The sequence below is a fragment of the Monodon monoceros genome, unplaced genomic scaffold (assembly GCF_005190385.1).
Source record: "Monodon monoceros isolate NGI ecotype Baffin Bay Population unplaced genomic scaffold, NGI_Narwhal_1 Super_Scaffold_11, whole genome shotgun sequence".
Taxonomy (NCBI): Eukaryota; Metazoa; Chordata; class Mammalia; order Artiodactyla; family Monodontidae; genus Monodon; species Monodon monoceros.
In genome coordinates, this window is record NW_021703767.1 from 58275255 (window position 1) to 58301459 (window position 26205).

The 26205-nt window shown below is 41.0% G+C and overlaps 1 protein-coding gene and 1 pseudogene across 9 annotated transcripts in view; one reads left to right on the forward strand and one right to left on the reverse strand.

The window, feature by feature from the left end:
• PHLDB2 (pleckstrin homology like domain family B member 2) overlaps window positions 1-26205 on the forward strand; it is a 246037-nt gene that overhangs the window by 92175 nt on the left and 127657 nt on the right. For 6 of the 9 annotated variants that reach the window (XM_029215012.1, XM_029215017.1, XM_029215008.1 and 3 more), the window contains exon 2: window positions 13011-13160. The gene's annotated coding sequence lies outside the window, so the exon portion shown is untranslated. Of the gene's footprint in view, window positions 1-13010; window positions 13161-24308; window positions 24528-24805; window positions 24865-26205 lie in introns of those variants that run through there. The other 3 variants (XM_029215013.1, XM_029215009.1, XM_029215011.1) reach the window with 2 other exon arrangements.
• On the reverse strand, window positions 419-25716 carry LOC114890276 (annotated as a pseudogene).

Below are 26205 nucleotides of genomic sequence, written 5' to 3' on the forward strand. Positions count from 1 at the left end.
CAGCAACTGATGGACTTGTAAACAGGAGCTAAGGGAAGCTGCTGTGCTCCCATCCCCATTATCCTTACGTGCACGGATTGATTTAGATGCTGGTGATATTTCCCACAAGTGACAGGAGAAGTGGATACCCCCAAATTATATATCAGTCAGTAGATTATCTTTTGACTTCCCCTCTCTAATTCCCCCTTTTCAGTTGATCTATGAACACAGATTGAATGATGTACTTAAACTTCTTATCAAGATTTTTAAATTGTTTTTGTTTCTAAAAGATTATACCTCCTCTTTTACTCAATTAATTCAATTAATTCAAATTAACAAATATTTATTGAGACCCTGACAAGTGCCAAACACAGTAGAATATAAAAATGAGTGTATCATAGTGATCTTCTGGTGCTTACAATCTAGTCAGCATCTCCTGGATCTTTTCTCTTAGACAGAGAAAAGGAAACTCAGTTACTTATGAAATCAAAATGAACAGAGAAAAATATTCCTTCTTTTTTTTCTAATTTCCAAATGTTCTGAGTAGTTAAGTGACTGTTTACCCAGAATTTAAGACATTTCTCTTCTATCATCAGCATTAGAGCCAAGATACTAGGGATAAAGTTCACAGAAACCTCTGGAGAGTCATTTATCTTCTCACATCTCATCCACATTGCCCCATCGCAGAGGCCTGCAATTGGTAAAGAGAGGAACTGGGTGAAAAGGTTTGGACGGATTGTTCGAATCCATCATCACCACTGGAAAACTCAAACTAGGGGATGAATGATTTCACCTCCCTGCGTGAAGGCATCAAACTTACTCCTGTCCTCTCTTATCTTCCTGGATCTTCCATTGTTCTTTTGTTTAAAAAAATGTTGATATCTTATATTTCTAAGAATTTTATTTATTTTTTTTATTTAACTAGATTCTAGAAGACTACCCACATTATTTTACTAGATCTTAAACTCACAATAGTTTTTTAAAAATTCTGTTTTATTTTTATCTCATTTTGTCTTACATCTTATCATCAACTGGCAGAACTAGTCAAAAGAAACAGGGATTATAAATGATTCTAATTCCTAAGAGATAGAGTCAGGGTCTACTCTCAACTTCAACTGTTTAGCCAAACCATATGAAGAAATGTGTAATTTGGAGTAGGCCTCCAATTACACAAATGTGTAATTTGATCTCAGGATTGTTCCTTATTGCCAGAAGAGCAGCTTCTTTTCTTTCGCCCACTTCCGTATCTCTATTAGATTAATAGCAGGAGCACAAAGTAATTTGTAAAGGAAATTGCCATTTTCACTTTGGAGTAGCTTGGCAGCATATACGGCATGAGGACAAGCAGGAAATCCAGCGCTGGTATTTCTGCTTGGAAAAAAAGAGAATGACATAGTTAAAGCAATCAAAAATTCTTTACTTGAGATGCATTTATGAAACAGCATATGGATTCATATCAGTGATGAAAAATAAATAAATAAATAAATAAATAAATAAATATATATACATATATATATATATAACTTTGGGGGCATATATAAGTCTTTTGTTTCTAAACATCACGAATAAGGAAAATAGCAAAAAGAGGCAACAGATCCCAGAGTATAAGATTATCATTGTCTACATGAAGGGCTATAGGATCTTGGGCAACTAATTATACTTCTATGCCTTTTTTCTAGCTTTGTAAAGAAAAACAGAAAAGAAAGTCATCATGACATGGTTTTTTTAATCTCTATGCCTGTTCAGATAGGATAAATAAAAGGAAACGGTAGACAGTAGAATCACAAATCTTGTAGGGACGTCTCCAAATCATTTTGCATATGCATTTAAAAAAATTTTAATGTATTATTTAATAATGACCCAATGGAAGGTATATTAAACAGATTTTAAAAGAGGATTTCATGTACTAAAAAAATAGTCATTATTGGGCTAAAAAAAAAGTCAGATAATATTCACTTAATAAAATATACGTGTTTGTTTTGGGTTTTTTTTTTTTTTGCCAAAGCATTTTGAAGCCGTGAAGGAAAATGGGATATTCCCAGGAATAGTGGTAAGCACATTTCTGGGGTCGATAAGCTAGAAGGGGATCTTTGGCAAAAATTTTCTTAGAGCCGTCAATTTAAATCCATCTGGAGAAGCAATCAGTACTCCTGTAATAAAACCCTGGCTCTATAACATACCACTGTAATGCCCGATGTAATGCTCCATTTTTATAATATGTTTATCCTGTATTTAATATGACCCAATACCTAGTAGTGTTCAAATATAAATTTGAATAAATGCTGATTATTTCATATGAGATATGAGAATATCAGATAGGGATATCTATCTATATCTATCCATCTAGCCAGATATATAGATAATATAGATGATGTAAATATAGATACAAATATAGACATGTATGTAGGTATAGATATACCCCAGGTTAAAAACATAATTAAGTTCAAGTTGGGGATAGATAAATTCATAAAGACTAATTCACCAGTAAGATGTTGCATTACCTACCAACATTCATATTAGGTTGGAAGGCCCAGAGTTAATTATTAGGGCATCTCATAGATAGCATGAACAGGCTGTGTCAGGGAGAGTTATTCCCTCCAATTCTGGGATGGACCGAAACAGAGAAGATCTGTGGTGCTGTTTTCCATGATGTTGGCTCAGGGGTCTTGCCTTTGACTGCAGTCTTAGCTGTGAGCTCTGCCCAGGTGGACCACATCTCTTGTCTGTTCCTTGCCAGAGAAGGACCCAGAAGTCTTGCTCACGTACACCTTCAACCACTGCCAATAGCTACCACAACTCCCATCACAATTCAGCTCTTTCTACCAACTACACATTAACCTATGTGGAATCATCATCTTTCCCCGAATCTTCAACTGTTTCTGTTAACGATACTGTTTGCTTGTATTAGTATGGAATTTGCAAACTTAAAATGTTTTTAAGTTTTTATTAAAGAAAAAAAATGAAGAATACCAAAACAGAAAATTATACAAATTATTCAAATATTTTTAAGACCATGCCACCCCACACCCCTACATTCCCAGTCCCCAGAGGAAAACAGCATGAATTTCAGTGTTTCTTTTCTTTTTTTTTACAGTTTTCATATTTATTATTTATGACATGCATTTTATTACTAAAATGTAATAACGTAGATGATCAGCAACTCTGAAAAAATCACATAAGTTCTTCCCAAATAGCCTTTAATTCAGTCTTTCTTTTCTGACACTTAGGCATTTCTTCTGCTTTTAACAAAAGATGACATTACGCATATTGGTTTATAACTTTCTCTTTTCACTTGAAATGTATTCAGGTCAGTTTATTTAGATTTACTCACATGATTCCATTGCATAGACATACCATAGTTTACTTAACCATTACCTAACTGATGGTGATTTCGGTTTTTTAACGTTGTGCTATCACAAACAAGTCTGCAGTAAATATCTTGGCACATATAATTTTAAGTACTTTTGCTATCACTTCTTTATAAGATAGATTTTTAGGTGTGACATTGCTGGATCTTAGGGTATCCCATGTGAATAATTTTTAATAGATGCTGTCACAATATTGTTGTCAGTTTTGGATTCTCTTGTCCTTTATGCTTCTCCTCTGTAGACTCCAACTCAGTCTATGGAAACTTCCTTTGTAATATCATCCTGCCATTTAATCCAGACCTGATATCACCCTGACTACATTTTTAAGATACTATTTAGACCCTAACATGCTTAGACACTGACTTTAGCTTCCTAAGTGATTTTTCTCTATCTGGTTTCTCATTCTACACATTAGAGGCATATTAATCTTCTCAAAAATTATCTTATGTATATCACATCTCTATAATCCCCATTGCCTAAAAAATAGACCTTAACCATGCATTCAGTGTCCTTCATAATCATGTTTCAATTTTTCTCATTTTATCCTTATGTCTCCTATTTAAAAATTGGAGAGTGAGGGACGGATTGGGAGAGAGATCTACCATGAACCACAAACTCTTAGGCACTTTACATGCCTTAAGTATTTTAATAGTCATATCAGTTTCAGAAGAAGGGAAACTGAGGATTGGGAAGGCAATTTACTCCCTACCCCAGAGCTGTAGCATCTAGAGTTGTGGTTTGAAATTTAGTATATCTGACAGTAAAATGCATGTTCTTACTATCACACTATATTTGAATTCAATTCAGTAAATATTTATTTGACATATACTCCATGTAAAACACTTTGTTATGTGCTAGAGAGCATTAAACATTTAAAAAACATGGAACATAACTGACATTTAATCATGATGCCTGCCTCTCTGGCAACAACTCCCTCCAGGCAGTGAGCTTCCTGCCAGGGGACCCGGTCCCTGGCAATAGCTGACTGAAACAAAGGTAGGCAACCTGTTCTGGTGATCTATTGCTACCTAACAAGCCACCCCAAAATGCAGTGGCTTAAAACAATGACAATATTTATGGTGTTCACAAATCTGCAATTTAGATAAGTCTCAGAGGGGACATCTTGTCTCTGCTATACTCAGCACCAGCTAGAGTGTATTGAAGGCCAGGAACGGGAAGCATCTGAAAGTTTGCTTACCCCCTAGTCTAGAAGTTGGTGCTAGCTGTCAGCTGGGTCCTTGGTGGAGACTGTCACCTGAAACACCTTCTATGTAGTCTTTCCGGCTTGGGGCCTGGGTTCCAAGCACAAGCATCCCTAAAGGGCCAGGCCAAAGCTGTTTTGCCTGTTAGGACTCAGCCTTGGAAAGTATCACTTAGTATTACTTCCACTGCAGCTATAGGCCCACACAGATCCAAGGGGAGGAAATGTAGACCCCACCTCATGCTGAAGGACTATGGACATCACCTTGTAAGAAGAGCATGTGGGATGCTGCTGCCCTCGTTAGAATACCATCTGCCATAGGACCTGTGGATGTGCCAGTGACCTGCTGTAGGAAAATAATCCAGGATAATCAAATTCCCTTTCAAGTGAATATAATTTACAAATAATTTAGAGACTAAAATAGCTGCTGGAGATTCATCTGGAAGGACATAACAGAGAAAGAGGAGGAGGACATGATAGAGCATGCATTCACTGACATTATGGAGCAGTAGACACTAGGAGTAAAAACCCAAGTCTTATTCACTTTTCTGTGTATCCTCAACAGAGTACAGTACAAACACATAGTAGGGGCTCACATGTGTCACATGAAGACATACATGAATGACTGGAAAGAGGGGACACAAAAGAAGAGGTAAGTTTGGAGACGAAAGATGAGATTCTATTAGAAATATGTTGAGCTTAAGGTTCCAGCTGTAGCTCCTCCCTGAGATATCTAACAAGCAGTTAAGAAGGTGGGTCTGTGGTTCAAAAGAGAGAGCAAGGAAGCCATGCTTAGGAAGCCATGGCCAAGGTCAAACTTTGGCTGAATGAGACTTTCAGGGAGGAGCATGTAGAGGAAGATGGATGAGTAAAGCTCAAGCAAAATAATGAGTGGTTAATGTGATAGGCTTTAAATCTGAGTCGGATTTAATGTCTGTAATACCTGCTTCACCACTATCTAACTGTGTATTTTCTTAGGTTTGGCTACTTAATCTCTCTGTTCCTCAGGATCTTTTTTTAAAATTAATTAATTAATTTTATTTTTGGCTGTGTTGGGTCTTCGTTGCTGCATGCAGGCTTTCTCTAGTTGCGGCAAGCGGGGGCTACTCTTCGTTGCAGTGCGCGGGCTTCTCATTGCGGTGGCTTCTCTTGTTGCGGAGCACGGGCTCTAGGTGCATGGGCTTCAGTAGTTGTAGCTCGTGGGCTCAGTAGTTGTGGCTCGCGGGCTCTAGAGCGCAGGCTCAGTAGTTGTGGCGCATGGGCTTAGTTGCTCCACGGCATGTGAGATCTTCCCGGACCAGGGATCGAACCCATGTTCCCTGCATTGGCAGGCGGATTCTTAACCACTATGTCACCAGGGAAGCCCCTCCCCAGCATCTTATTGAAACATTGTTATAATAATACAAACTACTCACAGGACTGTGGATTACCTGGTATAATGCCTGCAAAGAGCTTAGAACAGAGCCTGGCACATAGCAATCAATGTATGTTAATTACCATAACTCTTCTCAGTTTTTTGTTTTTTTTTTTCATCTAAAGTTCAGGATTAAGCAGAGGAAGAGCCAGAGAATAACACTGGGCATGAAGGCTTTATGAAACCTTGTGTAATAGTCCTAATGAATAGCTGTGGTTACATTTATTACTGAGTTGCCAAGCATCAAAGAGTTGCTGACTGTTAACAGTTAAGAGGGGGTGACAGGGTGAGTCATATTCTCTAGACCAATATTTCACAAAGTCTGTGCTTTTGGGTGTGCTATAGTAATATATGTTGCATCAAGAAAAAAAAAGTATGTTCTATACTCAAATAAATTGGAGAAATGCTGAGTTAAGATTAAATAGACTTTTCTTAAATGTATATGCCAATACAAGTTACGGCTGGCTAAGAAGGAGATATAGAGCATCATTTCCCCAACTCTTAGGTCTTTATAGGGATCATTCTGCTAAACCAATGTGTAGAACACAACTTCTCAATGTTAGTCAAGGAAAAATCTCTTGGGAAACTTCTTAAAAATACATATTAGTGGATCCACCTCCATAGATTCTGATTAGAAATTCTGGTGTAGGGTTAAGGAATCTGTAGTTTTTAAAAAAACTCCCAGGTGTCACCTTGCCTCCAGGCAGCCCCGAAGAGTAACTGACCCCTCCCACAACCCCCTTCTCTCTTTCCAACCTATTCTGCGAAAAATGGCTCCCACAAAGAGGGGTAGCAAAAAAAGGGGGGGGTAATTCTGCCACCAAGGAGATGACTAGAAAATAGAATATCAACATCCATAAACACTTCCATTGAGTCGACTTAATGAAGCATGGACCCCAGGCACTCAAGGAAATCTAGAATCTGCTGTTTATAAACAAACAAATCAAACCAAACAAAAAAACCTTCTTGGGAACTCTCAATGTCATTATTTACACTAGCTCAAGAAAGCTATCTAGGGCTTCCCTGGTGGCGCAGTGGTTGAGAGTCCGCCTGCCGATGCAGGGGATGCGGGTTCCTGCCCCGGTCCGGGAAGATCCCACATGCCACGGAGCGGCTGGGCCCGTGAGCCATGACCGCTGAGCCTGCGCGTCTGGAAAAGAAAGCTATCTGAACTGAAAGAATAAGGACTATCCAATAATATATCTAAGTAAGTTATCCAGGAAACATAATGAGGACAAAGATTCAACAAACAAGCATAGTATAACTTTTACCTTCATACCTGTTATGCTTTCAAACACCTTCAGACAGTCGACTGTCAATATGGATGAAAGCTAATGATTTGATTATCATAAAATATAATTAGGCAAAAGTAGTTGTAGGCTCTACGTATAAAGAAATTCAAGGAACTTCCCTGGTGGCGCAGTGGTTAAGAATCCGCCTGCCGATGGAGGGGACACGGGTTCGAGCCCTGATCCGGGTAGATCCCACATGCCGCGGAGCAGCTAAGCCCGTGCACCACAACTACTGAGCCTGCACTCTAGAACCCGAGAGCCACAACTACTGAAGCCCATGTGCCTAGAGCCCGTGCTCCGCAACAAGAGAAGCCACTGCAATGAGAAGCCCGTGCACTGCAACGAAGAGTAGCCCCCGCTTGCCACAACTAGCCCGTGTGCAGCAATGAAGACCCAATGCAGCCAAAAATAAATAAATTAAATAAATAAATTTATCTAAAAATATGTAAAATAAAATAAAAACAAAGAGAAGTAATCTAACAAAAAATTCAAATTACCGCCCCATGGAATTAGTGGTAATCTGACAGATTTCTAAGAATTCCTAACAGAACGTTCAGGCAGTCAGATTAGACTTTTTAAACCTACTTAGGACTCATATCTAACACAATGGGGATATTTGTGCTCTCCGTGTGCCTGTTTAAAATTTAATCTAGGAAAAAGCTCCCTAACTGAGATTTATTTGAAGATCAAAAGAGACCTGAGAATATGCTGATCTAAGAGATATACTGTTAAATCTAATTTAGGAGAGAGTGTCTGAGACCATTTGGAAACAAGACAGTTTTTTCTTGTGAACATCCTAACTCAGAAGAATTTAGCAAAGAGTGAATGGTTATATATACTTCTACTTTTACAGTCTGCTTTAAAACTTTTATGGTAAAAAATAAAAGAAGATAAAAGCATAACATACCTTCCAGGCATCTCCTTACCCACTCAGGCAGTTAATCATTCTATATGTCTGACAAGATAGCATTTGGTTGCGGTCACTCTCTGCCTTTTCCAGCACCCTTGGTGCAGAGGGGATGCGAGTAAGGATAAATTAGCCTATGAGAGGCCACCCATGCTGCATTCTTCCAGACTGGAAAAAGATAAAGAGACATGACCATTAAATGCAACGCATGGTCCTATGTTAGAGCCTATAAAGAATATTATTGGGACAAATGATTAAACTTGAATGGAGTTTGTGAATTCAGTGTTCGTCAGTGATAATTTCCTTATTTTAATCCTTATGTTGTGGTTATCTGGAGAATGTCCTAAACTATTCAGGAGTGATGGGCACCACCTTCCAAACGTACCTCCAAATGGTTTCAGAAAGAATGTTTTTGTGTTATCCTTGCAGCTTTTCTGAAGTTATTCTGAAATTATTTCTGAAATTGTTTGAAATTATCTTAAAAGTAACATTATCTTTAGCATTTAGAAAGACTACATTCATTTTATCGTTTGTGTTTGTTTATCATTGATTTTCTCAGGCTCTCTAGGTAAACTACCAAATCACCTGAAAATAATTTTACTTCTTTTAACTAAATTCCTGTACCCCTTATTGTTTTCTCTTTTTAAATTCTGCTGGTTAATAACTCCAGACAGTGTTCAATAGTAACAGAGATAGTGGACATTCCTGACTTTTTCCTAATCTTATTAGAAATTCCCCTAATATTGCCCCATTAAACACAATTTTGGCTTTAAGAAATATGCATCATTTCCTATTTTCTTGAGCAATTTTTTTTTTTAATCAGGAAGCATCTTTCAAGAGCTTTTTTCTTCATCTAGGGAATAGTCATGTGATTATTAGTCTTACATCTACTAATGTCATGCTCATATTAATAGATTTCCTAATACTGAATCATCCTTGCATTCCAGAAATGAATCCCACTTGCTCATGGTACATTATCTTAATGTGGTATTGTGTCCTGTTTTTAAATGTTTAATCTAGTATTTTTGCATTGATATAGGATGATTGCTTGTAAACATATTTTCATGTTAGAATTGCGTTCCTCTGTACTGTTTTTAGCAGAACAGCCTCCATGAAATGGTGCTTGGTGGTAACAGAAATGATGTGGGAGGAGGTGTCAGGGAGAGATGGAGAGACTTGGCATTAGAGTCACACAGACCTTTGGGAGGTTTCTGGCCCCCTCCCCTTACTGACTGAGTGACCTTGGAGAAATTATTCCTGCTCTTCTACCTTCTATTTCCTCATCTGTCCAATAAGAGAACCATGGGTTGTGTGAGGACAAAACGATGTCTATAAAGACTCCAGTACAAACATACATAGATACAGAGAACAGAGTAGTGGTCACCAGAGGAGAAGGGCACAACGGATGAAGGGGGTCAACTGTATGGTGATGATGGAAACTAGACTTTTAGTGGTGAGCACACTGTAGCATATACAGAAGTCAGACTATAGTGCTGTACGTGAAACTGATATAATGTTATAAACCAATGTTACCTCAATTAAAAAAAATACCAGTACAATGTCTGGCACAATGTAAGCCCACATAAACATTGGGATATTTTGCTATAAAGAATTATTTTTCTTCTGCTGCTTCTCACATTATGAAAATAAACGTAGTGTTAGGATATATGTAAACAGATATCATAGTCTCCTCAGGAGCCACTCAGTGCCTCAGCTTAAATGGTCCCCAGGATTCTGCTATGATCACCGAGCCCAGACCGGCTTAGTGAGCCAGCTTTGTATTTTGTCCCTTCTTTTATAGTCACCCCATTCCAGACTAGAGGTTCCACGTAAACAGTAAGTGCCATGTGGGGGACAGGGTGGGGGACTGTGAAATGAATGGAAAAGGAAGATAAAATTTCTTGAATCCCTACTACATGCCAGGGGCTAATTTAGGTCTATTTGTAGTTAATAGGTGAGGAAAGTTGGCAGGTAGCATCAAGATCTCAAAACCTGACAGAACCAGCTTAGGGGTAGGGGTGGGTGTCATCTCTCTATCTAAGAGTTGAGATTAGCTTTTGTTCTTTTCTTCTTACCCTCTCCAAGAAGAGGAGAAGGGAAAGATGCATTATCTCTGAGTTGAGCTCCTGGCTACTTAATCTCTTAGTCAGTGTTCTGAGCCTGGGGAAATCTTTCTGTACGGGGCTATGGTCATGCTTCTAGGACTCCTGAGTGTGGAGAGGGTAAGGAGAGTGCTAATTTATTGATGCATTTATTCTACATCTCTTTATTAACTCAGAGATGAAAAGGCTGTCTACCACTCTAAGTCTGGTAGACAGAGAATTGTGGGCGTGCTGGGGAGAAAGAGGTTGGCCTAAAGACACTGGCATTTGTGCTGAACCTAGAAAGTTGAAGCTAAATAGAAAAGCAAAACCTGTGGGAGACAGCATAGTGCAGGTACTAAGAAACAGGCTCCAGACTGACCCAGACCGGGGGCTACATTTTGTCTCTTTCTTGCTGTTGACCTTGAACAAGTTCCTTATGTTTTCTGAGCTTTAATTGTATTGTCTGTAAAATGAGGGAAAAGGATCTAATATATATGGGTTCATGGTGAAATTAAAGGAAATGATGCAGGGAAATCACTTAGCCTAGTGCGAGTCCTCAAAGATAATGGCTGTTATTATTATCTGGTCTTCAGTAGTGTTCCTCAGTCTTGCCTTTGTCAATAGTCCTTTCCTCAAGTTTCTTTTTTTTTTTTTAAACAGCTTACTGAGATATGATTCCCATAACCATACAATTCATTCATTTAAATTGTAGAATTCTGTATTTTTTAAATACATTCATAAAGTTGTCCGCAGTGTATATTAGAACATTTTCATCAACCCCCAGAAGAAACCCCATGCCCATTAGCAGTCGCTCCCTACCCCTCCTCCACTACTCCCCACAATGAGCTCTAGGCAACCACCAATCTATTTTCTGTCTCTATAGACTTGCCTGTTCTGGACATTTCCTATAAATGGAATCATACAGTATGTGATCCTTTGTGACTGGCTTCTTTCACTCAGCATAGTGTTTTCAAGGTCCATCTATGTCAGACCATGTGTCAGTACTTCATTCCTTTATATGGCCAAATAATATTCCATTATACAGATATACCATTTTATTTTACACATTTTATTTTACACATTTTATTTATCCATTCACCAGTTGAAGGACATCTGAGTTGTTTCTACTTTTTGGCTATTATGAATAATGATGATATGAACATTTGTATTCAAGTTATGTGTGAACATGTTTTCATTTCTTTTGGGTATATACCTATGAGTGGAATTCCTGGGTCTTATTGCAGCTCTGTGTTTAATCTTTTGAAGAACTGAGAGACTGTTTTCCCATGTGGCATTTTACATCCCCACAAGCATGTTATCCTTTCCAACATGTGATATTATCTGTCTTTTACGTTATAGCCAGTGTAGTGGGTATGAAGTGGTATCCAATTGTGGTATTGAAGTGCTTTTCCCTAATGAATAATGTTCAGCTTCTTTTCATGTGCTTATTGGTCATGTGTATATCTTCATTGGAGAGATATCTATTCAGATCCTATGAGCATTTTGAATTTTAAGTTTTTTTTTATATTCTAGGTACAAGTCCCTTATCAGATATATGATTTGTAAATATTTTCTCCCATTCTGTGGGTTGTGTTTTTTTCTTTCTTGGTATTATTTGTAGCACAAAAGTTTTTCAAGCTTCTTTTTAATGTAACTTATGGAAGTCTATATTTCAGCATTTAGCTCCTACAAAAATATTCCAGTTGGTAGACTTTCAATGGAATAGTTGGCCTTGTACTTCATTGACAAGACTGAAGCCCTCAGTATGTAAATATCCTGTACTCTTAACTCTTTTCATCACATAGCTCTTGACCTACGTAGGTATCTATCCCCCTCTCTTTTCCTTTATTCATACTCTTGAAATGAGGAATATATATCCTCATCAAGGCCAACCTTCCAACTGTAAGCTGACCTCGTCCCCTCCATCTTCTCCCAGGAACTTTAATATTTTAATAAAATATTAAAAAAATATATCTGCATCCTCCAAATATACATCTCCAGCCATGGCCATGATCTCTACCCTGCACTTCACTTGGAAGATCTACAGATATCCTCCAACTCAACATGTCCAAAATTGAATTCCCCTCCTCATGCCATATCTTAGAGTCATCGTGAAAATCAAATGAGAAATATTTGGCATAGTAAGTACCAAACAAATGGGAACCCTAACATGATGGTGGGACCACACCATCTCCTGAGGCAGCCCTGAGTCTGCAGAGAAAACTGGACATATGAGAGATGTGGGAGTTCTGACTTAAAAGTCAGGAGCTCCGTGGGGAGCTCTTAAGAACAAGGACATTGGCTTCCTTTTCTATAATATGAGATTTTGTAAAACTTAAATGATATAATAAAGACAAAGTACCTAACATGCTGGTAAATAATAAGCATGGGATGAAAAATAGAAAATAAGCAACAGTAAACCCCAAGCAGAAACTATGTGAAAAACTGATTCTTCTCTTTGCCTAAATATTTGCCCATTGATTGTTTGCCAGCATCCATTTTTAAAAAAAATCTCTAATTATTTTATCCAAAAGTGTGCTTTTGTCGGTGGTGGTTGGTGGTGGTTAGTGTTGATAGTGTGAAAGTTTTGTCCTCCTAAAGGATAGTCAGCAGTGGGAATATAGGATGACCCAGGATATCTGTTTTTCAATTTCGACAGCAGTTTGTGTTTCCCAGATGTTAGCTCTGCTGACCTTCAGCTTTCAGAGGTCACCTCAGCTTCCAGCTTCCCACTCATGGTATCTCTCTTTTCTTGCTGAGCACAGGCTGGCATCGATCCCAGTTTCTCCTTTGAGATTCAGCAGAAGATCCTGATGGAGGAGGATAATGCCCAGAGAGAAGAGCCCAAGGAGGACAGAGTTGGCGACGGGCAACGTGTCGTGAGATCTCCCTTTGTGTGCACTTCATCCTCAGAGGTTTTCAGTAAATATTTATGAGTACCTACTCTCTGTGATGCATATTGGGGACGACCTGGCATTTCCCAGTATAAACCCGGGAGTCCAGCAAACAACAGGAAGATAGGCTGAGGCTGTCAATTCTAGCCTGGAGCTTTGATCATGCCCCACTGAGCACGTGCTGAGGTTTTGTTTGGACCAACACAAAAAGGGGTGGGATGGGACGCAGAGGGAAAGGCATGAAGTTTTAGGTGCTCTAGAAGAGCAGCTGATCCTACTGTCTCCTTGCAGGGTCGGGGATGGGGCTCCAACTCAGTAGCTCTCCAATCCACAGGGCTCACATTGCTGCTTGTAATCTTTGTAATGTGTTCCCCATCATCAACAAAATAAATAGATTCATAAAGTGTGTATTTTCCTTATTATTTCTTAATATGCATCAGATGAGCAAGTTACCAGGGGACGGGGAGCGGGTGCTCAGGGATGTGCTCGGGACCTGGTTTAGTTGACCTCACCAGGATTAGCTGATCATCTCTGCACTGCAAAGTCCTCCTCTAGTAAGGGAGGGTGATTTCAAGCTAGATTTAATTTTTCATTTACTTATTGTGCTACATTTTAGACACAGGAGTTAAAATAGAAAGCTCCTGGGTTAGTGAAGTTTCTCCAGAGAAACAGAACCAACAAGAGGTGTATATGTATATAGAGAAATATATATATATATTTATATTTTATATAATAGAGAGACAGAGAGGGAGAGTGCTAGAGATAGAGGTAGAGATAGAGAGACAAAGAGAAAGAGAGAGAGAGGGAGAGGGTGGTTTAAAGACTTGTCTTACATAGTGGGGGCTGGCAGGGCTGAAATCTGCAGGGCAGGCCCAAAGGCTGGAAATTCAGGCAAGATCTGATGCTGTAGTCTTGAACACAGGTTCCGGGGGACACTCTGGAAAGCGATGTAGTGTTTCTATGTTAAAATCTTGAGAATTCCTTCTTCTTTGGGAAACCTCTATCTTTGCTCTTAAGGTCTCAACTATTGGATGATGCCCAGTCATGTTATGAAGGGTGATTTGTTTTACTCAAAGTCCACTGATTTAAATGCTAATCATATCTAAAAACACCTCACAGCAACATCTAGTCTGGTGTTCTACCAAAACACTGGGCACCATAGCCTAGCCGAGTTGATATAAAATTAACCATCACAGCCCTCTAACCTGAGGGAGTTTATGTCTTGAGCAGAGATAGATGATAAAACAGAAAATTTGCAATCCAATCACATGAAGTACTTTAGCTCCTAACCAAGACCTGGGTGGAGTTAGGAAAAGCTTTCTGGAATGTGTGATTCCTGCACTTACTATTGCTGGTTATGAGGAAAGAGGTGAACAAATATGACACTTGTGAATAACTGCAAGTCATTTATGATGATTGAAATGTCCCCTCCTTGCAGGGAGAGGGCAGAGGAAACAGTGAACTACTAGTTAGGAAAATAACCTGGAGTAACCAGATGACTTGCTTTTTTGTTTATTTGTTTAATACTAAAACAAGGATTCTGGATTTATTTTATCTCATGTCTTGAAGGAGTCACTGAAGAATTCTTAAGTGTAGAAGTGATGAAATTAGATTTTCAGTATTCAAGACCAATTTATGTAATTATTCAACAAATAATTTATGGTATCTGTCACGTATGAAGTACTGGGGGAGGCACTGGGCATATAATGGTAAACAATGCAGAAGTTCCTTGACCTCACAAAGCTTAGAATTATAGGGGTGGGGGAGGTGAGGGAATGAGGGGAGAAAAAAGAAGACAAATAAAATAATTACAAATTTTAATTTGTGTTATTGAGAACAGAGCCTTGATTCAGAAGCTTATCATTCCAATGTCTGCTTACTCCTGTCATCCCCGGCCATCACATCCCTGCCATAAGTGCAAGCTTCAAATACTGAGTAATCCCTCAGCAACTGCCCTTTACCTCATCCTGTCCCTTCTTGTACTGAAGCTGGGAGCAGTTCGAATGGAAAACAAGGGATTGATATTTCCAATAGGATCAACGCATTCAACTATTTACAAAGTCATAGGGAATTCAACATGGATGCTGATAGCCCATGAGAGATAAAACTTTCTTTTGGAGACTAACTGCCAGTGAATTATCCATTAGAGGTAATGTTGCCCTCCACCCATATGGATCCTTCAAAATTGCCTGTGTAAGGAATTCCCCACCTGGATCATCACTTCGATTAACTCAGGAGCCAGACAGGATGAAAGACAAAACTAGCTTGTCAGACAGCAAACCAATAAACCACATCAGGGCTTGTCTTGATAACATTGCCCATCAATGCTCAACAGACCAGAGGAATGAAGAGCATGTAGGTGATTTCCCTCCACCAGCACTCCAGCTGTTGGGGTCCTCAGACCTTATCAGGGCTTTTTGGAGAGGAACCAGCGGGAGAGCCACAGAAACTTCTGCAAGCAGGGGTGGGAGAGAGGGAAGGAAATGCACTCTTTAATCATATCCGCATTTGCCTTCTTGACTAGCAAATTCATTTCAATACCTGTAACTTCCCTCTTGTGAGTTCTCAGGTTCATACACCTTCTATAAAGCTAACTTTTAATATTAACATTAAAGGTAGAGTGTATCTATCTACCCACGTTAAATTTCTGGAGATTCTTATGTCAACGTTATAAATATAACACATACCCTGGAGATCAACCTCTTGAGATGAACAATAAGAGAAGGACCTTTTTTTTTTTTTTTTTTGCGGTACGCGGGCCTCTCACTGTTGTGGCTTCTCCCGTTGCGGAGCACAGGCTCTGGACACGCAGGCTCAGCGGCCATGGCTCACGGGCTCAGCCGCTCCGCGCGTGGCATGTGGGATCCTCCCAGACTGGGGTACGAACCCGTGTCCCCTGCATCAGCAGGTGGATTCTCAACCACTGCTCCACCAGGGAAGACCCAGAGAAGGACCTTTTGAATAGAATTTCTTTTTGTTCCCATTTGAGAAACACAGTAAATGAATTTCGATTACCTTCTTTAGGCATATTTGTAACTCATAGAAATGCCTAGTTCTTGTGAATAGCCAGACATTCAAATGAGTCTAAAAGAACTGTACCAGTCATAAGCATCACTATCTGTATCTCAGAAATAAATGCTTCAAACAACCACTTAGAACTCTTTGAGCACTGATGCTAAATATCTAGTCAGAGATGGGTGGTATGTAATAATGTTTTACTACCTCTCTTCACAACTCCCCTGAGAGAAATTACCTCCATAATGTGAAATATTTAAGAAGGTCAAGCACAGATGAATGGATGAAGAAGATGTGGCACATACATACAATGGAATATTAGCCATAAAAAGAAACGAAATTGAGTTATTTGTAATGAAGTGGATGGACCTAGAGTCTGTCATATAGAATGAAGTAAGTCAGAAAGAGAAAATCAAATACCGGATGCTAACGTACATATACGGAATCTAAAAAAACAGTACTGATGAACCTAGCGTCAGGGCAGGAATAAAGACGCAGATGTAGAGAACAGACTTGAGGACACAGGGGAGGAAGAGGAAGCTGGGACGAAGTGAGAGAGTAGCATTGACTTATATACACTACCAAATGTAAAATGGTTGGCTAGTGGGAAGCAGCCGCATAGCACAGGGAGATCAGCTCGAGGCTTTGTGATGATCTAGAGGGGTGGGATAAGGAGGGTGGGAGGGAGGCTCAAGAGGAAGGGGATATAGGGATATATGTATACGTATACCTGATTCACTTTGTTGTACAGCAGAAATTAACACAACATTGTAAAGCAATTATACTCCAATAAAGATATTAAAAAAAATAAATAAAAAGGTCAAGCAAGTAGCCCTAAGTCCCAGGTGACACAATTGGTTCACTGGAATATTGTCACTGAATTTCCAGTTCAACACTTGACCATAATAGTCAAAAGTTACCTGTTTCGTACTTATTTCTGTGAGAACTCAGGATCTGTAACTATGGAGTCATCCAAAGATTAAAAAATGGATGGCAGTCAGGAGTGGGCAGAAATTCAGTATTTTAACTGGGCCCTTAGTGAAAATTCAATTGAGCAGCTTTTTCTTGGACTGAGAGCTTTGTTTAACATATTAGGAAACAGAATCTGGACCACTTTATTGGAGTGTTTAAATTCTGTGGCTGGAGCTCATCTTTCTCTTTCACCCTACTCCTATATAATCAGTTTCCACTTCCCACATAGCCACTGGCTCTTCCTGTATTTGTCAGGCAAGGAGGAGCCAGTGCAAGTTTAGAGCAAGGAAATGACATAATTAAAATGGTATTAGATGTAAAATCTAAAATTCAAGGCCTCATCCCTTCCCTCCCCGCAAGTACCCCCCCAGCTCCCTCGATCTTATCTCCCAAGCCTCCCTCCATGTACTGTAGGTTCATGCAGGCTGCATTACTCACCACTTCCCTAACCTGCCTTTACCGCCCAGCTGCTTTGTGCATGTTGTCTCCTCTGCTGGGAGGCTGTTCTTTCAATATGAAGGCCACACACATTGTCTTCCCTGATAGACTCATTGGGCAGAGATACTCCTTCTCTGAACTCCTTTGTATCATTTTCTTTAGATTTTGTATTACATGATCACATTAGTTATATGCTAGGCAGTAAATTCCTTATGTATAGACACACAGTAAATGTCTTGTTTTATCTCCACTTCCCACCAATCTAGGCATATTGTGTGGAACAGAGTAGATGCTTAGTAAATCTGCCTCTGTGTTTAACATGCCTCATGATCTGAATCTTGGCCCCTGCTCTGAGTTGTCAGAAGTCTCTAGTGCATTGAAGTCTGTATATATCTGGCACGTCAAACACTTATCCCTGTAAGACATGGCTCCAAAATAAATACATAAATTATAGTATATTATATTATGTTATATTATATTATGTTATATTATAGGGGAACTTGAATTCAAGGTATGAGATTACTGGAGGGATGGTGAAAGTCAGATGAAAGAAAAATTAAACAGGATCAACAGAGAAGAGAAACTGAGTTCCCAGCAATATCAAGGATTACCACTGATAGAGCACTGTTTTTTTCTGTGATGAGCAGATAAGCTACAAAGAAAACTCCTTGTTTTAAATCTGCCATGCAGGAAAAGTAGACCAACTCAGGGTCCTCAGATGATTAGAAAAGTAAACCAGATAAACACAGCTGGGATAGGTTAATCTAAAGGGGATACACACACATACACACACACACACACAGAGAGCATCCTTTTCCTGCCTGATTCCAATAAAACTCACAGAAAAAAATGGAGACAGATCAGAAAGAAACACTTTGATGCAGAAATTAATCAGATGCTCCAAATGTATTTAAATTATTCTCATAATTAGAGAGCCAGTCTTTTAATAGTTTGAACATAAGGAAGCACATGGGGATAAATTTCCACTTTAATTTTGATTAATTTTCTGGTGTTAATTTGATGAGCTAATGTGTTATTTATACTTAATATATTTGAATATATATATGAGAACACAGTGTAAAATCCAAGTACCCAATAAGATGATTGGAATAAGAATGCATTGAAGGCATAAAAAAAGAGTAGAAATCAAAAATCTTTAGTACAATAATTTAATAACTTAATTTATAGTAGTACAATTCTATTACATTATACATTATAATATAGTACATTGAATTGTGCTACTATATATTAAAAATTATAATTTATAATAGTACAATTTAATAGTAAATTTGACACTGTGCTTCCTTACAAACAGGATACAAAGGGAAACATTGGTTTACACAGTTTTCCTTAACAATGATTGCAAATCCAATGTTAAAATAGATGAAGATACCTTTTCTAAGAAATGAAAGTACTTGGATTTTTTTGAGAGAGAAAATTTATCCTAGCACTACATTCTTTTTTTTTTTTAATTTAAAAAATTTTATTATATATATATTTTTATTTTGGGCTGCGTTGGGTCTTCGTTGTTGCAGACTTTCTCTAGTTGCGGCAAACGGGGGCTACCCTTCGTTGAGGTGCACAGGCTTCTCATTGCAGTGGCTTCTCTTGCTGCGGAGCACGGGTTCTAGGTGCGCGGACTTCAGTAGTTGCAGCACACGGGCTCAGTAGTTGTGGCTCGTGGAGTTAGCTGCTCAGTGGCATGTGGGATCTTCCTGGACCAGGGCTCGAACCCGCGTCCCCCGCATTGGCAGGCAGATTCTTAACCACTGCGCCACCAGGGAAGTCCCTAGCACTAAATTCTAAAAGGAGTTTATGAAGTGGAACTCAACGTCTATAAGGCAGTACAACACAATGGTTGATGTCATTAATAACAGTTCCAGAAAAGGGCAAGCTGTGGTTGGAAACTACTCATTTGATGAGGACGTTATGCTAAGTGAAAGCCAGGCACAGAAAGAAAAAAACTGCATGATTTCACTTACATGTGGTACCTAAAAAGGTGGATTACAACACATAGAAGGTAGGTGTGGAAAGGTGGTTACCAGGGGCAAGGAGGCGGGGCTGGGGATGGGGGATGGGATGATGTTTGTCAAAGGGTACAAAGTCGCAGTTAAAGGATAAATAGATCTAGAGATCTAATGTGACAGCATGACGATACTGTGTTGAATACTGGAAATTTGGTGAAAGCAGGTATTAGGTGTTCTCATTATACACATAAAAAAGGTAACTGTGAGAAGGTATGTTAATTAGCTTGACTGTTACAATCATTTCATTACGTGTATGTCCATAAAATACTCATGTTGTCTACCTTAAATATATACTATTTTCATTAAAAAAGAAAAGAATAAAAAAAAAAAGAAACTACACTTTTGAGTAATCCCTGGGTGCTATCTCCTGTGCAAAGAGTGGTGCCTACATTATCACATTAATTCACAAACATATGGGTTGGGTGTTATCAGTCCCATTTACCAGAATAGAAGTATGGTTCTCAGTGAAGGTAAATAACACACTCAAATTACCTGACTGGTAAAGGGGCTGAGTCAGGGTTTAAACCCAGATCTCCCTGACTCTAAAATCAATGATCTTTCCACTGCACTCTGCAAATAAAAAATTCCTGATTCTTTTTATAGGCATAATATTAAAGATAACTTTAGTATAAACAGTTGTTCCACAAATTGGACAAGAGTTGAGAATGACCAAGTTAACAGCTTCAAAGATTTTTTAGGTTATTACTGCAGAGAGAGGAAAAGATGTACAGATTCAGGACATGAGCTAATTAAGTCCAACCAGCTATTTGGAAAACTAATTCCAAATGAAATAATACATAAATAATTCATCATATTACTGTATGCAACACTTCACCTTTCCTTAGCTGAGAGGGGTGGCTAAAGAAAAGTACCATCAGGTACTGTAACCACTACAGATCCTAGAGAAGGGAACAGGGAAGGAAGTTCTGCTGTGTAGTTTACAACACAATATCCCTGATGGACAACAGGGAATGGCAGACAGAGGTAGGTGTGGCAACAGAGGTAGGTGTGGCTGGATCTGTGATTAAATAGGTCACTTTGTTTTAAAGAACCCAGGAAATGGAAGAAGTAGAAGGAAAGTGCTCATGTCTTTTTATTTTTTCTTTCTATTTAAAAAAATACCACCATAGGGCTTCCCTGGTGGCGCAGTGGTTGAGAGTCCGCCTGCCAATGCAGGGGACGTGGGTTCGTGCCCCGGTCCGGGAAGATCCCACATGCCGCGGAGCAGCTGGGCCCGTGAGCCATGGCCGCTGAGCCTGCGCGTCCGGAGCCTGTGCTCCGCAGCGGGAGAGGCCACAACAGTGAGAGGCCCGCGTAACTATCATAACTATAAAAAGTTCTGGTAATAACAATTATTGCAATAATGATAGGTGTTAAACTCTGAGCGCCTTCTATACATTTTAAGATGTTGGGGTCTGCTTTTCACATTTAATATAACCCTTGTACCTTGTTGATCTCTTCTATCTTCAGGTTGCTGTGGCATTATGAAAACTCTTGAAAACCATACTAACTCATTGCAAGTGAGATGTTTTGCTGAGTTTGGTCACTTTACAAAATCACATTAAACGAATATTCTTTGAGCCCCTTCCATGCACCAAGTCTTGGAGTGTGGTTCACGCAAATGTGAATAAAATGACCCCTCTAGCCTTCAAGGAGCTTGGCTATAGTAAAAGAGACAGAGATGTCAACAAATAAAACAAGATGGTGAAGGAAGGTCAATGAGGATCATTTTTTTTCTGGTCTAGTGATTTGGAATTACTCATTATACAGATGTTTTCTCTGAAATCATTCCTATTTAGAGAAGAGGTGGAGGGGAGTATTGAAGAGCATGAACTCTAGAACCAGGTTGCCCTGTGTCCAATTCTGCCTCTACAAACTTATTAGCTGAGTGACCATTTACTTCTCTGTGCCTCACCCTTTTCACTTACAAAATGGAAGTAGTAACAGTACTTACCTCAAAGCGTTGTTATAAGGATTAAACTAATTAAGACTGTAGTATATTTGGACAAACACCTGGCAGATACAGTAACTATTGCTCTCAACAACTGTTAGCTATATTTTCTTAGATATGAATATTGTCAACCTAACTATGGCCATTCTAGGTGTGTTGTGTTGGTAAACATTCTCCTCAGAACCTTAGAGGGAGAACGACTGTCTCTGAGATGTCTGTCTAGTCAGGAGTCTTGCTGGGATTGTTCGAGGCCGCGAAATGTTTGCACCCATAGTGCTTTGGGTCAAAGTCATTCATTTTTGAGCACCAACTACATGCCAGGCATCGTTTTAGGAGTACTGTGGCTATATCACTGGAGAGAGCAGACAAAAATCCCTCCCTGCACAGAACTTACATTCTGGTGAGGAGAGTCAGATAATAGGCACAATAGAAAAATACATTTTATAATATGATAGAAGGTGATCATTCTGTCATTAAAAATAATAAAGAAAGCTCACTAGTATGTGGAACGCCTTTTAAATTTTAAGTAGAGTGGTCAGGATAGACCTGAGGAACATGGTGACGTTTGAGCAGTGTCTTAAAGGAAGTGAGAGAGTAAGCCATACTGGTACTTGGGGTGGGGGAGGAATTCCAGGCAGAGAGGACAGCTAGCACAAAGGCCCTGGGATGGAAGCATACTGTCTAGGACTCTAGTCCAGGAATATTGAGGAGGCCATTATGGCAGGAGCTAAGTGAGTGAAGTGAAAGAAGTAGGAGCTTAAATCAAAGAATGGCACATCATGTATTGTCCTTCCGGGCCATTCTATAGCCTTTGGCTTTAGCCCTGATTGAGATGGGGACCACTGCAGGGTCTTGAGCAGAGGAGTGATAGGAGTTGTCTCAATGTTTAAAAACGATCGCTCTGGCAGTGTGTTGAGAACTTCCTTCATGGGGACAAAATTAGAAACAGGGCAAGGATAAAGTCAAGATGTGATGGTAAATTAGGGTGTTAATTAACAGTGGAGGTGGTTAAGTAGTTGAATTTTGGATTTATTTTAAAAGTAGAGCTGAAAAAATTTTTTCTGATGGATTGGATTTGAAATGTGAGAGAAATAGAAAAGTCAAGGATGACACCAAGCTTTTTGGCCTGATATGAGGAAAACTTCATTTGGGACAGGGTAGTTGGGAGACAGAAGGAGGAATTTCAGGATTTCAGTGTCAGAAATGTTATGTGGGAGTAGCCTAGTAGGCATCTAACTGGGCAATAGCCTGGAGCCTGCAGTTCAAGAAGAGATGGTCAGGCTGGAGTTAAAATTTGGGAGTCATTACCACATATGTGATCTTTAGTGTCGTGAGATCACCAAGGGTGTGAGTGTAGATAGACAAGAGATCCAAAGTCCGAACTCTGGGGACTCTACTGCTCAGACACTGGGAGAAGAGAAGGGACCAGCAAGCAATCTTCTTCCCAAAGAAGACTAAGAAGGAGCAAGCAATGGAGTAGGAAAAAAAAAACATGAAAAAGTTGTGGAAGTCCAAATAAAAGTTTTCCAGGAGGAAAAATGTTCCACCATTGATTTCTGCTCATAGTTCGAGTGAGATGAGCCTTGAGAAAATTGTCCAGTTTAGGAGTTTGACCTTGACAGGAGGAGTTCTAGGGGACAGAGCAGAAGCAAAAGCCCAATTGGAATAAATGGGTAGAGAAAACTTGGAGACAGCTTTTCTTAATAAGTCTAAAGGAGTTTTGCTGCGGCTGAGCAGAAAAAAAGGAGCAAGTGGCTGGAGGGGGAAGTGGATTCAAGAGAGAGTTTTTTAAGATGGGAGAAATAACATGATTTTATGGTGATGGGATGATCCAATCGGGGAAACTGCTGGAGCAGTTAAGTGTTGGATTGATTCCTGTATGTTTCTGTGGGGAAAAGAGCCAAGACAGGGGAAACTAATTCCTGTAAAACACCAAGCAGTTCATAGGTGAGCCTTTCCTATAAATTAGAAGTCAGACTTTTACTTGCACAAATGAAAAGTGCATTATAAAATAAGCTATTTGTTGAGTGCCTACTGAGTGCCACTCGTGGTGTCAGGGACTTTGTATACATTATCCGGAAGCTTATTAACCATCCTGAACATCAGCTATCTCTGTCACTACACTGTTAATGACACTGTTGCTAGGAGCTAAAACGACTTGGCCAACCAAAGCCATAGTGATCATAAATTAGTCTGCACTTTATTGTGCTCTTTCTTGCTGTTGTGAGTTGCGCGAGGGCCGACGACCTGCCTCTTTGTAAGCCCAGAGATTCACCCAGAACTTGGAAGAGGTTCACTCACACTCATTCGTGCGGAGATCGACTGAGGCCGCGCTGGGTCCATTTGGTCCCTTTCCGTGGAGACACCCGCCGTTCACATCAGCATTGTTTTCATTGGTTGCAGCAACGAGAAAAACGCGTTGGAAAATATAGAAACTTTCAAGAGAAGACCTGAAAGGAAATCAGTACAAGTTAGTTTAAAATCCTCCGCTGAGGCCGTTCCCCAACCATTTTGCAAAACTGCTTTTCTGACGCATCAGGTACCTGCCCGCGGGCGAACTGTCGGGAGGAGGTGAGGTCACCTGGAGTTTCCCGGTAGAAACCTCACCGTCGGGCGAGGAAATCGTCGCTCGAGGACGTGTACCCACCCGCCCTCTTCCAGCTCATTAGGAAAGCCTGCCACAAGGTTTCTACCACGCGGCTGTAAACGCGGCTCCGAGAAGCTGGCGCCCCGTGATGGGGAGACCAGCCAGACCCCTGCGGCAGCAGTAAAAGCCCCAACTGCAAACTGCCTGGCACCTTCACCGACTTCACTGCTCCGAGTCCCTCGGTGCCCGCCGCGGTGGTTACGAAGGGGGCCGGGGCACAGGACCGAGCCGCGCGGAGCCCACCACCGCGGCCCGAGGGGGACCGCACCCGGCGGCTGGGTGCCCGCAGCGCGCCTTCCCTCCCTCGCCCTGGGGACCCGGCCGCGCCGACGCGCCAGGTGAGGAGGAGGCGGCGGCCGGCGGGGTAGAAGGGGCTGCGCAGGCTCCGCGCGTCCGGGCCGCATCCCCCGGGCGCTGCCTCCCCCGCCGCCGAGTTGGTCGCCGCCCGTTTGCGCGGCCGAGGGTTGTGGGCGGAGAGGAGGCAGTGGCCGCCGGGGCCAGGAGGGGCGCGCTGGCTGCGCACAGCGCGTGCTGAGTGGCCGGGCGGCTGCGGCTGGAGCTGCGGCGGGGCCGGGGGTCCGGGGCTGGAGGGAGGGTGGGAGGGAGGCGGGGCGAGGGCCAGGCGAGGGCCGCTGGAGCCGGCGGAGAGCGGCGGCGCGGAGAGAAGATGAGACGGTGAGTGGCTGCCGGGGACGCAGAGTTTCTTGCTTCTCTTGTGGGCTGCAGGGACAAAAGCTCGGGCTGGGGTTAGCAGAGCCCGGGCTGAGCAGCCTCTGGGGCCCCGAACCCCAAGAATGGGTGGACCTCGGTTGAGAGGATCCTGGGGAGGGAGTGGCGGGGTGGAAGAGCAGCTCACAGAACTGTTGTAGTAAACGGGCGGGATTTGGGGGAGCCTGAGGCAACTTTTGCCGAGAAGACTGGAATACCCAAGGAGAGAGGGATCGGGATCTTGGGGCTAGAGCTGCTTTGTCGCCGTGGGCGGAGGAAAGAGTCCGCTGCTGGATGGTATGGGCGCGGAATTCAGAAAAGACCCCCTCCCCCAAATATCTAGCTAGCTGCCCTCCTGGCTCACTTTGTTTCAAGAGTGGGGCTCACTAGTTTGAACCGCCCAGAGACTCAAATTCCCATTTGGCCTTGGGTGCCCCCCAAAATTTATGGTTGGGGCGGTCTCCGCACCCCTAGAGATAGCGGCTGGAATTAGAGAATGTTTTGAACCCCTGTTTCACCCGCGCCTGGCACGGCCGAGGCGCAGCTTGAAATGTTTGCTGGTACATTGAATAACTTAGTTCTAGCAGTCATCACTTATTAAAGCGCCGAGGACCTGGCTAACTCCCGCCACCGCCAGGAAATTAAAAGGCTGACAGGCTGTCGCTTCCAGACTTGGGGTTTCCTGTTTGAAAGAGCTTCTGAAGTCGAACCTGCTACCCATCTACCTTTCTCATGTAAAAGCGGGAACTGTGCCCTCAGCCTTTTATGTCGGTAGACTTTCCCGGGACTGGAAATCCTCTCGCCCGGCCCTGCCCTCATCCCTAGAAGCCTTCCTTCTGCTGCTCTAAAGAAGCTCTCAACAATTCTAGAATGCACAGCTAGTCACAGCCAGACGCAGCTGGGAGTGGAACTAGAAGAAGAGGCATAAAAATGTGGCGTACTTTTAGTGTAAATATGTCAGCCACATTTCCCTTCATTGTATGAATGTATTAATTACAGATATTTATTATCAAGTATTGGACGCGTAACTTTAAGCTTCCTAGTTTGGCTTAATTTAGGCGTTTGAGATATGTCTCCGAGATTCTAACATCTGAATTCAGCTGGGAGAGGTCTAAATGAAGTTCACAGTTTCAGAGTGTTAGTTAAACTTTTGCCCTGAGAGCTCTTGAATTCTTGGTTCCTGGTAGGATAGCAACAGAGTAGTTGGATTTGGGATAAATAAACCTTTAGAGCTGCCCACTATTTTAACAGAATGGCTACATCCCCGGTACCATTGCCCTCAATTGTGTAAATATTTGTTTGAATAAA